The 13,258-nt window shown below is 41.5% G+C and overlaps 1 protein-coding gene across 1 annotated transcript in view; it reads right to left on the bottom strand.

Moving 5' to 3' along the window:
• C4H14orf132 (chromosome 4 C14orf132 homolog) overlaps positions 1-13,258 on the bottom strand; it is a 45,103-nt gene that overhangs the window by 8,200 nt on the left and 23,645 nt on the right. The window lies entirely within an intron of this gene.

Here is a 13,258-nt window from a genome sequence, read left to right as displayed (position 1 = left end):
TATACGCACTTAGAAAGAAGAAATACAGCTATCCATAAAGCCCTCACATACTAAAATGTAAGTTTACAGCAAACATGATTGTTTTGTGACTACCAGCAATGGTACCATACTGCCTTAAGGCATCAAGCAAGCACAGTGAGGATGCGATGCACAGAATATATTCTCCTTTTATGCGCCACTCAGAAGTGAACCTTTGCTTTATGTAGAGATCATGCAGAAACACATGAATCGCAGGAGTTCTTACTGTAAAATAGGTGGAATGTACTCAGTGCACTCACTTCACTTGCAAAACACACCATTGCATAGGATTTCCAACACTTCTCCCACCACACTGGGGGGGACTTCCTCCTCCTGGGAAGGACAGAGTTTCTTTGGTGCTCTTAATGGATTTCTCAGTGGTACCAGGAAAAGTTCTCAGTAAGACACACGTTATTCAATACAGGAACATGGAAAAGTTAAAGAAAAAAGGAATCATTTAACCTTGTCCTTATACAGGTTCCAGTTGTCTTCCCAACTTCATCCTAGATCACAATACATATTATTCATGATTCAACAACTATTTTATCCTCTACATAAATGTGTAAAATCACATTCTTCTGCAAAGGTATGGATTCCTCGTTCAGGAAAGAGAAGGATACCTATTGCAGTGCTAAGACTGTCTACTACTTAAAAAAAGGTTCACAGAAAAGCTTTTTGCTTCCATCCTTGTCCCTTGTATGTTTGGGAATGCATATCTGGAAGAGTTTCCCCTGGCTCACCGAGTCCAGGCTCCACAGTCTCATGCAAGTAGAGGACATTGTTTCATGGCCAGCAGGTGGAGGGAGGTGATTCTGCCCCTCTACTCTGCTCTGGTGAGACCCCACCTGGAGTACGGCGTCCAGCTCTGGAGCCCTCAGCCCAGGAAAGACATGCACCTGTTGGAACAGGTCCAGAGGAGGGCCACAAAAATAATTAGAGGGCTGGAACACCTCTCCTATGAAGACAGGCTGAGAGAGTTGGGGTTGTTTGTTGTTCAGCCTGCAGAAGAGAAGTCTCCGGGGAGACATTGTTGCAGCCTTTCAGTACTTAAAGGGGGCTTTTAAGAAAGATGGGGACAGGCTTTTTAGCAGGGCCTGCTGCAATAGGACAAGGGGTAATGGTTTTAAACTAAAAGAGGGTAGATTTAGACTAGATACAAGGAAGAAATTTTTTACACTGAGGGTGGTGAAACACAGGCTCAGGTTGCCCAGAGAGGTGGTAGATGTCCCATCCCTGGAAACATTCAAGGTCAGGTTGGACGGGCTCTGAGCAACCTGATCTAGTTGAAGATGTCCCTGCTCATGGCAGGGGGCTGGACTAGACGACATTTAAAAGTCCCTACCCAAACTATTCTGTGATTCTATGATTGTTTCAGAAAAAGATGAAGACCATCTACTTCACATACCCATAAATGCTCAGGACACACACTCCTGAATATCCTGTAAAAAGCCAAAGATGTGCTCAGCAACCTCAGGAACTGCAAGTGTTCCATACTGCAGGAAGGGCACGAGCCATGGGGTATCATAAAGCCCCAAGTCTCTGCAGTACTCACTAACTAAAACTCCCGGAGGATTGCGGTAGGTACGTAGACCAAACCCATAGCTTTACTGCGGGGGAAAAAAAAAAACAGAGCCATATGTCCAAATCTCTCTGCCAGCCTGTCCAGAAGGGAAAAATTCCATCACGGTGTTGATGACCAGTTTGTGAGCAATGAGTAAAACCTAGACATCAGTGCATCCTACCTCCGCTCTCCTTTTAGATCTGATAGAAATCCAGTGCTTCAAGGAAAGCTGAAAAAAGTCTGGGAACCTTCACCCTAAGAAACACCCTTGCTGCAACACCAACCAGCCTTTCCTTCCCCACAGTGGTGTCCATGCTGCTGCTGTCAATTCCAATCTCCTGTTTCACACCCTACTTGTAAATGCTTTTGGGTTTTTGGCATTATTATTCTTCACCTTTATCAATAGGGCTTTCTTCTTCAGCTGAAAGCCTCTGACTCTGTAACAACAAAATAAAAATTCTTCCTGCTGTTACACTAGTAGTATTACTATTATAACTTCAACAGCACTGTTGAAGTCACCACAGCCTATGAAAAACAGACGCACCAGCCTTGTCTTCATTCAGCCACACCACAGAAGGCTGCTGTACCACCAGCCCTAAATTACCGTGCCCAATACTCACTGGGCTAAAAAAAAAAAAAAAAAAAAAAAAAAAAAAAAAAAAAAAAAATTCAATCTCTTGTCCTTCACCCTGTCCTTCAACTCCCGCATCACATTTTGACTCTCCCAGTAACCTCCAACCTTTGGTACCAAACTACACCCCTCCAGGTTGTGTGCAGCTGTGCGATGGAGGCTGCTAAACAGGACAGAACTTGAGGATAAACCACCTCTCCTCTCCACAGTGGTGGCTGCAATCTACAAATTAGAACGAAGAATTGGAGAAGCTGGAGAATAAAGAAACTTTTTTTTGTTTGCTATCTGTAACATTTTACTGAGCTATAAAAGACAGACTCTCGTTCAAAGCTGACTGCTGAACAAATTTCACCTGTACTAGAAAATATCATGTCACGTTCAAAATGAAACAGAGAATGATGAAAGACCACAATGGATATGTCATACTACCTAATCCACATTAAATAAAATTATCTTTGAGATCAAATATGATTAGACAAAAGCAGTTTGCAAGAAACCAAACAGGAAATTGCAAAAGTCAAGTTTGATACATTCTCCTTGCATCAAAGATTTCTGCTGTCAGTTTCAACACAGAGTGTGTTTTAAAGAGAGCAAAAGCTTCCATTTCACAAGCAGCCCAGCTTGATGCTTTGAATCCAATTCCACCGGCCTTTTTTATGTCTTGGGATTTGATAAGGAAAACATTGCTCAGTTTAATCAGGATTTCCTTTTAAGTAGAGATTGCCATAAAAGGCAATTCTGCCTTCAAACAAAAGTGTATTTATGCAGTGATGCTGCCATTTAACAGCTATGGAGACCCTAGTTAAAGATCTTTGCAGCAAATGATGGGCATACATTTACCACACTGGCTGGAAAATGCTCAATCTGTGCTGCCTGCCTCCTTAGCGAACCGTTTTAAGGGTATCAGCATTTAGAATGGTCAATTTTGCAAAATCTTTCCACTGGAACAACCATCCAAAATGTAGAGGTACACATATACGTGTACGTGCCCAGGACAGTGGGAGGTCATGAGCACTGTTCTGGTGAGTGATACCTGGTTTTGGGGCCACACATTCTGTGCTCTCAGCGATTTATTTGAAGTGACAAGCTTCCACCCTGTTATCCAGCTACCGCTGTCACGGAGGCAGGGAGCATTTGTGTAGCAGTGCAGCTACGCACCGCGCCGCAAATGATGTCAGATCTGAATCTCCTTGTACCGTCTGAGGCTCAAACAAGCTGCCCACACCATCTGAGGGGAACACATGGTGAAACAGCTCATCTGAATCTCCAAAAGGCTTGCAGTGACCTGATATAAAGCACTGACATTGAGCACCTGGCACAGGCTCTTTCCATAAAACCGACTTCCAGTTTTTCTGTTTGTAGGTCAGTAGCACTTCACCGCAGATCTGGAAATAAACCTTACTGCCAACTTCCCATTTGCAGAAATCGTCTCTTACTAAATGTGTGTTCCCCCCCTTCTTGCTACTAAAATGGCCTCGCGTAAGAGCCCAGGAATGGCCATATGGTGTCAGACAGAACGTCCATCTCCCTTGTGCATTAGCTCTGGCACTGGCCATAAATAGATGCTTAGGGAAAAGTAGGAGCACAACAGGACAAGCATATCTGATACCACTCCTTAACAACTCACTGCCCTCAACTGTTTTCAGGTTAGGAAGTCCATAAGCTAGGTGCTATTGCTATGGATTTAATAGCTGGCAAAGAATTTTGCTAGCATGAACTCGTCCAGCCTCCACCTGAGCTCATCTACAGTTGAGCATCCTTCTCAGCCTGGCCTCCGACTGCCACTTAACAGTCAGGGCTGCCCAGCGATTAGAGTCCCGTAAATCATCCTTGGGAGATATCCTCGCCTCTCCACTGGAGAGAGGGAAGCATGGATGATTAATATCAACTGGCAATCTATCTTTTTGGTAGATTAATTTCAGTGAGATGAATCTTACCCTCAGTCTCAATGCCTTTGTTCTCCCAAAAGGTACAGTATCTTCCCTCTGCAGTCTTATTTGAGATATTACATTAAAGGCTGTGAGACATCCAGACAAGACACTAATGGGAGTTGTGAAGTGCCTGTGAGAAGCAGCAGGCTAAGGATAGAAAGCCTCCAATGCTTTCTGTGCTTACTCTATCTGTCTGCCCATGCTTCTACAAAGCAAATACACACCAAATGGCATCAGCCAAAAACCTCACCCATGTCAGTGCCATTCCAGTGACCTGGTTTAGCCTCAGTGGGTTTTTATAGTTCTGGAAAAGCTGTGCAGAGCCTGTGCCACCCTCCCTAAGACCTCTGAGCCAGGAGGACACAGCAAAGGGTTAACTGGGAGAGGCGACAGTGAGGGAGGTGGCAGGAGCAGATGGCAAGGGGGAATGCTGTAGCACTGCTTGGAAATTGAACTCTTTTGCTAGCAACTACGCCAATATTGTTAAGTAGCGCTAATAGTGCATTGCCTGCTAAATGGCTTCTGGGACTGGCAAAGAAAGAATTCAAATCATTAAATAGCAACAGGCAGGAAACCAAACAGCAAAATGTCAAGCGGTAATGAGAACCCCTCACTGCGCCGAATACCTCCTACTGATATCCAAGAGGTGCTTCAGGGTCACGAGGAGGAGAACAAGGCTCTTGAACAGTTAAGTGATACGCTTCCCAGATAACAGAACAATCCTATTTTATAACCAAAATGATTCACATGAAGGAAAAACAACATGTCAGGTACCAGTCACTGATACTCTAAAAAATGTTAGTTTTCTTAAGTAGCATCACATAAAATCCAACACTTGGCATTAACTTTGCTCCATTTCTTAGAGAATCAGGTGCCTGTCATTTTTTTGTAGCCAGCTAGAGAAGTGTAACACCTAGTTCCTGCTGCCTCATTGGGAACCCAGGCTTGGCATCAAGATTTGAAAGCATAGCTGAATCTTCTAGTAGCCATTTTCCAGAAATGAGGAAACCTCAGCAGCTCTCACACCTGTGCTGTATCTGGGCCCTGGTCTTACCACAGACCGCTCTGGGAATGGGATGCTGAGAGGTGAAATGTCACCCAGGCTCAGACATTGTTTTGTAAAATCCCTGTTCTTACTTCAGAATATCTAATTTTTCAGTGTTTCTTTTGGATTAAATTTTAGATGTAGCATATTTTTACATGGTGACACATTCTGAACCCATAAAATGAAGTTACTATTTATTTCTGCGCTGGCAGCATGTGTTCGTTGCAGTGCATATCTGTGTCCGAAACCCTTCTAGCTGCGATCACAAATCAATCTAACGCAGTTGCCAAAGATGGCAGCAATATACAGGTTCACAAAAGCATAACAACCACATTTTAATTCTTAAGCTCTTTTTAAATAAACATTTTGCTCTAAAGAGATAGCCCACATGACCAATATTCTCCCCACACTAATTCTCTTGTGTCTCAAAGAAACATGTATATGTTCTCCTCATCTAAAACATGCACTATTATGTAAATGAAGATGTTCCAGATACTATTTATTTATTGGCAATATCTACAGAACCAACAACTTCTGCCCACCATTTGCCAGAACATCACCCTACTACATACAACGTGAAGACTGGGTACACAGTGACAATTAGCACAGTTATTCCACGTTCACTGCAAATGGATTAGTTTAAATGCATTAACAACATCACCACCACCCCCCCAACCAAAATTAAAGGACATCTAAGGCAATCCTATTTAATTTAATTAAACATGTTTAATTCTGAAGAGGGAGCATCCATGCAAATGCTTTACGCAGTTAATTTCTAATTCTTATTTTAATTAATTCAGATCCCTGCTTCACCTTGAAACCACAGTCTCAGGTTGACAAGCTTAGGAAACACAGATGCTTATTTTCAAAATACAGTTGTCAAAATGCCCAACCTACCAGCAGCAATGGAAAATTTTCACTCTAACTTGGAAGCATTAGGATTTAACCTCTTACTTTTAATCTTGTTAAAACTTTGCAATTCTATCAATCTCTGCTTTTCTTCCAATTAATGATATTCCTAGGACCTATGTATTACTTCCTCTGCTGCTCTCCCGATTCATGCTGGGATAGATAGAACGTCTTTGTCCTTTTAGATGAGATCCTGTTCAAAGTTGTTCCTTATCGGCAGTATCTCAGGTGCCAGAGGTGTGAGTTTCAGCCTTGCTGTTGAACCACACTATGAGTTGCCTTGACCAACAAGTGTCTAGATATTCAGGAAGGAACATCTAAAGATGTTCCAAGATGCTGCAGCAGACACTTCAATTCTGAGTTTGCTCTTGGCTTTAGAAACTGTTTTCCCTTAGTTATGGTATTCCCATGGGGAACGGAGCTCAGCTGGATCTCTGTCCCCAAGCACAGCTGCCCTTCAGGTGCCTTAGGATGAGCACATGCCTCGTGCACACTGGAGCATGTCTCTGTAGAAAGTTTTTGTGCTGAATCAGCTGCAAGAAACAGTGTAAATAACTGGCATGAAGGTGTTTTCACCCTGATTGTTTCACCCTCATATTTCTCCATAGGTAGCATCCAAGTTACCCTAATGATAAACATGCTGTGATTCCATTCCCACAATTTACATCTGCCTAGTGCCTCCTTCAAATAGCTTTTATTATTTCAAAGAACCCTACTGATTTTAAACTATTATTCTCCACCAACTGCTGTTGGATTTCATCTTCCCAGCGTGGAAGACTGAGAACAAACAAAAGCCTTTTTATTGCTGACAAATCTCAACTGGAAACAGAGGAGGCGTTTCTCATCCTGTCCCTGGTCCCTAGAATTCCTCCAATGCCAGTAATGCTGCATCAAGGAAAAGAGCGAGTTTTGCCAGCGTTGAACAAAAATGCAAACAACCTGTATGAAGAAGCTGCAAATCTAAGTCACATGTAATTTAAATTGTGAATCTGTATACTCTAAATTGGAGGGGGTGATGAATATCACAAAAGCGTGCGGAGCAATCAAGGGGATGTGCTTTTAACTATCTGGATGAGCTGGGAACAACCATTCAAGCAGCAGCATTAGCTGACCTTCCCAAGTAGCTAATACAACTGAGGCAAGCATCCCATTGTAGACACCATGCTGGGGAAGTAGAAGATGCCTGGGTCCCATTTACACACAGTTATAACTTAACTTTCATGCTTCCAGGAGCACATGCACATAGAAGAAAAAATACAAACAGAGGGAACCAGAAAGGCAAGTATTTATCAATGTGGAAAAACTCAGTAGGAGGCTATAAAGCTAACGGTGTTATCATGAGTAGAAGCTATTCAAATCTTTTTACAGTTTCCAAAAGTGGAAAACCAGAGAACCTTTTCACACCGTGTGTAGCCGTACTGGGAAACTCGGAGAGAACACGAATTCCTTTAGAGATAAGAGCATCCTGCAGAGCTGTATCAGTTTAATATTGAACATGATTCTGGAAAGGCTTCAAACACCAAGCCTCTAGCTTAAACTCTAATCATCGAGGATTTCCTGGACAACCTTCTGATATTTTTGGCATTGGTAACTTCAAAGCCAAACTACTGGATTTTACTGGACTTACATGGTCTCCTGCTCTGATCCAGGCTGGCAATTCCTTTCTGGCGTCAAGTGCCTCTATTACAAAAAAAACCCCAACCAACCAACAATGTGGGAGAAAAGAAAGGAATATTGCCATGTTTTAATGTCTCAAGGGACAGCTTTGCTCTAAAGCCACAAGGAGACTGTGTTGAGTGGAAACAAGCACACAGCTACACGGCATCAGTGGAAGTTTCAGTTGTTCTCACACAGAGAATAAGTGCCTCGCCGTGTGCCGGAGAATAAAGAGGAAAAGAAGATTAGTGCAAGCTGGTTGTAATGACACTTCATACCTGTGAGTGGAAAAGGCATTCCCATCCATGAATAGAAAAGTCAAATGATGGGGTGTAAGCGGAAAACCGCAGAGCAGAGCTCAAGAGTGGGTATATAGGAAAAAAAAAGAATGAAGCCTAATCTCATTTCTCAAAGTGAAAAAGGGCTGCACGAGCCCTTCCTCCACTGTGGTCTTTGAGCCATGTTCCTCTCTGACAAAATGCTGGTGCCTCATTACAATTTACTGTTGTGGCCAAGGTATCTTGGTTGCAGAGGAAAGGGCCGACCTTCGTATTCTTTTGATTTTCCTTCTGCTCCCTCTCCCTTAGCCCGACAAGACACTCAGGCTGTTCCCGGGGTTGGGGAGAAGGATGGGAATTGGCAGCTGTTCACAGTAATGGAGGCAATGCCACAATTTCAAAACTAGAACTAGTTCCAGAAGAAAAATCGTTTAAATCACTAGACTTCAGGCACAGGCAAAAGCAGTGATTTTGTAAACCACTGTATCCTTCAGTATTCAGTAATTGTTATGCTTCTCACAAACATTAAAAGAATTTCAAGGGGCAGGTGTTAGGGGCTAGACCTAAAGGATGCAACATTTTGGACATCATCTTATTCCTCTAGAGAAAAAAAAAAATTACATACAAATTCCTCTATGCTGCATATGCTGACCACTGTTCAAACCAAAACCCAGCAGCAATAAAAAAATCTTGCACGCTAGCTCCGATCCCTGCTACACAGCCCATGAAAAATTAATTGGCTGAGGTTTTCCTAAACCACACTAACAGGCATAATATAGCTTATCTCTGTTTCATCAGAGAAATTACTTCCTATTCCATGCAGACTCAGAAGCTTTCAAACTATACATCTGATGTATTTTACACAGTGATGATTGTACTACAAAGACAAGTTGCCTATCGAGGGAAGCAATCGCTACCACTGTAGCTCTGCTGTATCTAATGATACGATATAAATGCCTCATTTTCAGAAGCTTTGAGATAGCCACCTGGAATCTATCTTCAAATATGACAACATAAGAGTTAGGTCAGTCCCCGCACCATAATGCAAACCCACTGGGAAAAAATTATTCTATGATGACTTCCAGACATTAATTCTTCCATGGAAAATACTTGCAGGGATCCAACAGAAAGCCTCAGAAGGGAAATTAAAACAATTTAATAGTCTTAACTTATTCCATAATGATTATTTTCCTTAAGTTTATATATGCTGTCAAACTCCCTGAAAAAACAGAGGAGAAAGAAAATGGGTAACAATGTATGCAATTTTATTTCAGCTATACATCATTTTCATCCAACATTTTTTTCCGATTTATTTTTTTCTTTCCCTTTCATTCTCATGTTGCATTACATTTTCACAAACAAAGAAGGGTGGAGGGCTGAGGTATGCTGACAGAATATTTGAGGTATATCTCTCATGTCTTATTTAAGGCTATTTTTGTAAACATTTTTGTTTGCTTACTTGGCACCTAGTTCAAAGACACACAACATGCCTGACAGTTGACAAAAACCAACGTGCTCCAGTTGAGACAGACCAATAAAGGAGAAAAAGCAGACACCGCGCTAGCCCTCTTCATGTCTGGAGACCTTGTGGGTAGTGGCCGGCACGAAGGTCAAGTAAAGCATACAGAGCAGCTTCCAGGACTGCCAAATGTTTACCCCTACTGCATACACTTCACTTGATAGAATACCAACATCTGGCACGTTGCCATACATCTTGATCCTATCAGGCATATCAGGCTCAACATATGGCTTGAACAACCTATAGACTGCACATCCCCCTCAACTTATTCTATAACGCTTCGGTAGTGGTTTATACCAGAAGAAGAAAACACACAATTTGCTAAAAAATTAATCCTATTCTCTTGTATTTTTGTTTCATGAGCGAGCTAGCTACACAATACCAAGAGAATAAAAATTAGAAGGTAAAAAAAATTTGACAATTTCCTAATTTCTAGTATTTGAAAAGTAGCATTCATTGTGCTAAGAAAAGTTTCTTCCAACATAACTATTTGTTGAATATCATGAAGAGACTAAAAGCTCCATCACGTGTAAATAGTGCGTGCTTAAGAACTCAGTGCCACCAGGCAACTATTTCAACCATCTTCTAGGATTTACTGTTCCCACAGCAGGGCCCGAGGAAGAGAAGTAACATGTGTTTCTCGTCCACTTTGGTGCAAAGTCAGCAGGCGCAGCGTAAACGCATTTCACAAACGGCTTAAAATAAGCCTGGATCACTCTGCTTTGAAGTAAAAAGAGGAGCATCCATACGGGACATTTCACCGTCTCTTCTAGGGGGCAGAAACCTTCATCAAACTGTGAGAACAGCCATCATCAGAGCCAAATATTCCATATGTTCTCACAAACCCAGATTCTCACAACCCAGGTTTTGCTCATGTACGAAGACCATCAAGGGATGATTAAGCGTGGCTGAACTAGACAGCCGCTGATGACATCTTTTCACGCCAAACAAAAAACAGAACAGCCAAGCCATCTGTGTTTGTGTGCCTATGTTAAAGATTGTTCAAACAGTCCAGGCCATATTACAGAAAACTATAATAAATTACACATTGATTCTTTCTCTCTAGATAAGCGTGTCTATATATGTGTAGGCAAAACAGCACTCCTCAGTGGCTGACAAATGTCAGAATGGGCACAAATCAATGTATAATTTATTATACTTCTATTTGCAATTCGATATTTGTGCTTTGAACTCTTGCAGTTGGTGAGGCTGCACAGGATAATTAAACACATGAATATGTAAAAGCTTTCCTCAGGAATGAATTTCTTCCTACCCAAAAGTGATTTCTGTAAAAGCTTGTTCAGTTATCCTTTCGCTATGGAAGGCTGAGCAGGGAACAAAGAAAATAAAGCTAAAATGTATTGTATTTGCATTTTCCCCCCATTTTATTCAGTGGAATCTTAACTATGGAATCACTGCTGGCCTGAAAAGCTGGAACAGTTCAGAGAGAAGAAGAGATTTGGTGGCCTCCCGTGGCTTACTGAAGATTCAGGTTTGCACTCCCCTGGTGTCTTAGGATCTTAGTGTTTGGAGTGATGTTTTTAAAGTACAGAAACAGGAGAGAAATGTTATTGTCCGAGTCTGACACTATTCAGGTACAGGATAAATAACCACCACCAGAACAGCACACCGGTTGCAAAGTCTTTCATGTAAAGGGTGTCTAAAAGTAATCAGAGAATGAGCTGGCTCCAAGGTCAAGCAGGGTTTCTCCAGAGCCTGCCATCCAAAGTAAATACACAGACTCTTCTTCAGACCTGAAGCTCAGAGTCCTCTGAACTTCAGATGGTCAAAGCAACAAAACAACAAAATAGCTAAGGGATACCTTGGTGCTCTAAGAGACAAAGTTCAGACTGAAGCAAGACATGTACGCCCACATACCCTTAGACTGATACTTGTAGGTGCATGTACGTGACTACATGCACAACTTTGCGGTGGTATCTTGCACCTACAGATGTGATTTTAAAATAATCAATCTAGCCAAAAGCAGTCTCAGATTGAGAATAAATCTCAACTACTGGAAGGCAAAAAGCAAGCTAAAATATCAGGTAAGGGAACTGCACCAAAATCTCAAGCTCTGTTTTGTTAAGCCCTTAGTACAAGTCCTACAAAGGCAATTGCAATAAAAAAATAAATACCTGGGAGAAGTGTAACACACTTGGCTACAGGAGACCTTAACACGTGCATGGCACAACTGAAGAGCTGCCTGGATTCTTCAGTCCGAAGCTTATACATTCAGAAAAATAACAAACTCACAGACCTAGATTACAATACTTTTACCCATGCTGAGATTGTATTTATGACCCCACTCAAGCCAATTTAAGTAAAATATCATCATCTCATTTTTTTCATGGCATCAGTAAGCATACAGTAAAAAGATTAAATGATGAAGGAGATTAAAATTGAAGAGGTCAGAAAGATTCTCACCGAGGAGCCACTGGTTCTGATATAGGCACAGCCCAGTTAAAAATGGAGGATTGGGATATCCCTGCACCATTTAGTGCAGCCTTTGAACTCGGATGGACTGTGTAATAAGGGAAACCTCTTAAAGAAAAGTAAGAGGCAAAGGACATTTGATCTGAGCTAACCCTAGAACGTTCTGGAGGTTGTTTCTTCCTGGGGAGAAAGAGGGCTCTCCCTTGCCCCAGCAGCCCCACAGCTATCCATCTACCCACAGAGGGGCTTACCCCAGCCACAATGAAATCTTCTGAACTGCAGCTCAAGCCTTTTTCAAGCTGAGCAACATTTATCAAATATCCAACACAGGAACATTAATAAGCAGCATGGGAGACTCTCAGTAACAACAGCGCAAACATCTAGTACTTATAAAAATGCAAGCATCCCTCTCATCTTTAATCAGCTCTATTTTGAAATGCTGGATTGAAGATCTCCATTTCAAAAATATCTCCAAGAGACTTATGCATTCCACACCACCATTCTGTGTCTTGCATGAATAAATCCGTAACACAAGGATGTACTGAGAGCTTAGGAAAGAAAATCACAAAGAAAAATTGTACAGATACCCCAAGAAACAATTAAAGCCATCAGCAAAAAACCACAGACAGGTTCACTCCACCTGGTTTGCACCCTTAGAAGCAGTGTCCTTAAAAACATTCTCAAACTCACCACCCAGTCAAAAGGAGGCAAATTTAGGAATTTAAACTAGACATCGAGATTTCCCTTGGGAAGACACCTATTGCTCTCTGTTGGCAATATATGGGAATGTAAGTACGTAATCTTGAGGGAGTGCACACACTGCTCATTTGCAAGTTTATACAAGAAACTTTTACCTTCTTATGTGCTGGTAGGAACTTACTTCCTACTCCCATTATTAGACTTAAGGCTTTAGAGTTGCAGTGAAAAAAGTGACAGACACATACATCTAAAATTATCTACACAGACCCATCTTAAATGTAACTAAATCAATAAACTAATAATACAAGGAACAGCAGAGAAAAAGGGAAGTGTTTTTCAAAAGAAATTAGCATTTCTTTAAAGCAATTCTGCATATGGTCATTTTGAAAGTGCCCTGAAAATCATGAGTCTTTTTGAATTTATGAATGATTATATGCTGAAAGCATAGTCAAAGGGATAAAAGCAACATCAGATAACAAATAGATGACCATAATAAACAGATGACCATGTTCACCCAAGTTAAAATGAGGTCAAGTTAGAAATCTTAAAACATTCCAAATAAAACAATGTTTTCAACA

The sequence above is a fragment of the Chroicocephalus ridibundus genome, chromosome 4 (genome assembly GCF_963924245.1).
Source record: "Chroicocephalus ridibundus chromosome 4, bChrRid1.1, whole genome shotgun sequence".
Taxonomy (NCBI): Eukaryota; Metazoa; Chordata; class Aves; order Charadriiformes; family Laridae; genus Chroicocephalus; species Chroicocephalus ridibundus.
The sequence above is the reverse complement of the archived record's forward strand: the minus strand, read 5'-3'. Positions and strand labels throughout refer to the sequence as shown.